The sequence below is a fragment of the Sorex fumeus genome, unplaced genomic scaffold, assembly GCF_029834395.1.
Source record: "Sorex fumeus unplaced genomic scaffold, SorFum_2.1 ptg000054l, whole genome shotgun sequence".
NCBI lineage: Eukaryota > Metazoa > Chordata > Mammalia > Eulipotyphla > Soricidae > Sorex > Sorex fumeus.
Genome location: NW_026606111.1, coordinates 50024658 through 50028922, shown reverse-complemented (window position 1 = coordinate 50028922; position 4265 = coordinate 50024658). Strand labels below are relative to the sequence as shown.

The following is a 4265-nucleotide window of genomic DNA, read 5'->3' as shown; positions in this document are numbered from 1 at the left end:
TCAGGGAACGACATTAAACAACCTCATATACCATCTTCCAAAAGAATTATTTTGTAAAACTGATGCCTAGGGTATGGTAAAAGATAATATGGTAAAAACCATATTTTTCTTTCTGGGACATTAAATTTCTAAATCTATTTATTCATGCTGCTTTGAAATACATTCCTTGATTAGGAATCATTGTCTGCCATAGGAGTGAGGAAGGACAACACTCAAAGTAATAAGAAGAGAAAAATATGGAAAAATTAACTCCTACTAAGTTTAACACATATACTAAAATTGAAATGATAAAATGATGAGCATGGTCCTTGCACAGAGATGATATGCAAACTTGTAAAGCATTCCATATTTTTGTTGCAAGAAGAATGAACAGGTCTACTTTAAGCTAAGACAATCCCCACAAGTACAAAAATTCTACATAAAGAGAGCACAAATCCACACCACAACAATCTCTCTCAATGTCAATGGACTAAATGTGCCAATTCAGAGGCACAGAATGGGAAGATGAATTAGAAAACTGAAACCAACATTCATTCTGCTGCCTGCAAGAAACACGTCTGAACAATCAAAGCACCCATGGGCTAAAAGTAAAAGTCTGGGAAACAAGTTTTCAAGAAAATATCACCTCCACAAAGCTGGAGTGGCGATACTAGTATCAGACCACATGGAATTCAGGCTAAAGATTATCAGAGACAGTGAAGGTCATTTCTTAATGATCATGGGATATGTACATCAGAAAGAACTCACCCTCCTCAATGTATATGATCCTAATGACAGACCAGGAAAATACTTAAAAACAACTTCTAATTGACTTATAGAAAAACATTGATAGCAACACAATACTAGAAGGAGATTTCAACACTTCTTTGACACTTCTCCATAGATCAAACAGACTGAAGCTCAGCAAGGAAATATTTTCTTTAAGGGGAGTAATGAACAACCATTGGCTTAGGGAAGAAATCAAAGAGGAAATAAAAAATTTCCAGAAACAAATGAGAATGAGGACACGAGCTACCATAACTTGTGGGACACAGCAAAAGCAGTGTTAAGAGGAAAGATTATAGATCTGCCAGAATTCATTAGGAAGAAAGAAAGGGCCTACATGAATAAATTAGAGGTCAAGATTTTGTAAAATGACCAACAAAAGTAGTCCAAAATAGGCTGGAGGAAGGAAATAATAAAACTTGTACCAGACATCAATGAGCTACAATCCCAAAATACAATCCAAAAGACCAATAAAAGCAAAAGCTCGTTCTTTGAGAAAATAAATAAGATCAATAAACCATGAGAAGCCTCTCAAAAAAACAAAGAGAAAGAATTCTAATAAATCAAATCAGAAATGCAAAGGGGGTTATCCTAATAGAAACTACAGAAATACATAGGATCATCAGAGATTATATTGAGATTCTTTGCAGCAGGAAATGAGAGAATTTTGAATAAATTGATAAATTATTGGATTCCAATTACCTCCCAAGGCTGAACCAAGAAGATTTGGAATACTTGAACCTATCACTAACAAGGAAATTGAAATGATGGTCAAAAGTATCCCTGCAAACAGAATCCATGGCCCAGATGGATTCAATAGTGAACAATTTCAAACCTTTAAAGAGGAACTGCTTCCAACATTTTTAAGATTTTCCAGGAATTGAAGAAACAGAAATACTCCCAAATAGTTTCTATGAGGCAAAGATCACCCTAATACTCAAATCGATAGAGACACCACAAAAAAAGAAAATTACAGACCTATTTCCTTGATGAATACAGATACAAAGATTTTCAAGAAAATACCAGCAAAGAGAATCCAGAAACTCAACAAAAGATCACACACTATGACCAAATAGGTTTAGCTTGGGGATGCAAGGATGGCTTAACATTCTCTAGTCAATCAACAGAATACACCATCTCAATAAAATAAAGATAAAAGTCATATGATCATATCAATAGATGTAGATAAAGCATTTGATAAGGTCCAGCACCCATTCATGATGAAAAACTCTCAACAAAATTGGATTTGAAAGTACTTTCCTCAATCTAGTCAAAGCAAATTACCACAAACCTACGGCAAGCATTATTCTCAAGGGGGAAAAACCAAAGACTTGGAGCAGAAATCAATGAACTAGAATCCCAGAATACAATCAGGCACAAAACAAGTTACCCACTCTCACACCTCCTATTCACCATAGTACTTAAAGTACTTGCCATATGATTTCGGTAAAAAAAAAAAGATATCAAGGGCATCCAGATAAAAAAGGAAGAACTCAAGCTTTTACTATTTGGAGATGACATGATACTATACTTATAAAATCCCAAAGAATCTACAAAAAAGCTCCTGGGAACAATAGATTTGTTTAGTAAAGTAGCATATTACAAAATCAATATCTGGTACTCCATGGCTTTCCCATATATTAATAATGAAAGAGAAAAAAGAGATAGAGAAAAACAATCCCATTCACAATAATACCTCAGAAAATAGAGTATAATAGAATCAACTAAAAAGGTTAAGGAACTATACCAAAAAAAAAAAAACCTACAAAACACTACTTCACGAAATAAGAGAGTATATGAGGAAATGGAATCACATCCCATGCTCATGGATTGAGAGGTTTAACACTGTCAAAATGGCAATCCACCCCAAAGCTCTATAAAGATTTAATGCACTTTCTATAAGGATACCCATAACATTTTTCAAAGAAATAGATTAATCACTCTTAAACTCATACAAAACCATAAACTCCCATGAAGAGCTAAAGCAATCTTTGGTAAAAAGAAGAAGGGAACACCTTCCCCAATTTCAAACCCTAGTACAAAGTTTTAGTAATCAAAATACCATGATATTCAGATAAAGACAGGTCTCAGATCAATGGAATATAGTCAAATATCCTGACGCTGGCCCTCAGATTATTATTACCTAATCTTTCTTAAAGGCTCAAGAAATATGAAGGTGAGCTAGGAAGTCTCTTCAGCAACTGGTGCTGGGAAAACTGGACAGCAATATGCAAAAAAAATGAACTCAGACCTCTTTATAGTGCCAGGCACAAAGTCAGATCAAATGTATTAAAGACCTCACTATCATACCTGAATTCTTAAGATATATGGAGAAAAATGTGGGAAGATCCCTTCATGACATTAAAGCTAAGGGAAACTTCTAGAATGAAACACCACTGACCAAGGAAGAGGAAGTGAAGATAAACAAATGAGACTAGATTAAACTAAGAAGTTTCTGCAACTCAGAAAAAATGGTGACCATGATCGAAAGACAGCCCACATAATGTGGAAAAATTATTTATGCAATACCCATACAATTAACCTCAAAATTCTGACTCCTGTATCATTAAGAATACTAAATAGTTCCTGTGAATTTTATTCTTCTTCACATATATTTACTCTAAAATATTTTAGATACACTTTTAAACCACAGGTAAAAAGGAAAAATTATAAGTTTTTTTAAAAATAAAAAATAACCCCTATACATAGCCAGGTGCGACCCAAAAAACAAAAAAGCAAGCAAGCAAGCAAGCAAGAAAAAATTTAAAAATTAAAAAATAATGCCGTTTGCAATGCTAAGGATCAATCCCAGATCATCATTCTTTGCGTTTTTGGGTCACACGTGGCGATGCACAGTGGTTACTCCTGGCTCTGCACTCAGGAAGTACTCCTCACGGTGCTTGGGGGGACCATACAGGATGCTGGGAATCTAACCTGGGTATGCCGTGTGCAAGGCAAATGCCCTACCTGCTGTACTATAGCTCCAGCTCCCCCCCTCCCTGTGATTCATCATCTTGAGGGCCTCAGATTTTTACCTTCCATTTGGAAACTTCATCTTTACATTGACACAGTAAATTGAAACCACAGAACCATTGAACGGCATGTTATAATGGTAGCAGCCATGAGCAAACATTGATAACCCATAAGTTGGCATGAATGACTTCTGTCTCAGAGGCTTCACTTCTGAGGATACCGGTCACTATCTCCTTTCTGTTACATATCCCAGGATCAGAACCTACATCAGGCCATCAGTAGAAATTGTCCACCCGAAAGCTAGCCTTCCACTGGGATCAGAATCCTTGATCCATCTAACTTGAAATTTTTCATTCATGACTTGTTGACCTTGTTTCAGGTGGATGCATCCAGAGCATAAACTCAGCTTCCCGTTGTTTCCACAGGAAACCCAAATACCTAAGAATGTTATCATTTCTGACGCCACTCTTAAATATTTTTTTGGAATCCCACGGTAAGATACTATCATTCGTGTTATAATATTACTG

The 4265-nt window shown here is 35.6% G+C and overlaps 1 pseudogene; it reads left to right on the top strand.

The window, feature by feature from the left end:
* Window positions 1-259: 259 nt before the first annotated feature.
* On the top strand, window positions 260-353 carry LOC130033825 (uncharacterized; annotated as a pseudogene).
* Window positions 354-4265: the final 3912 nt, after the last annotated feature.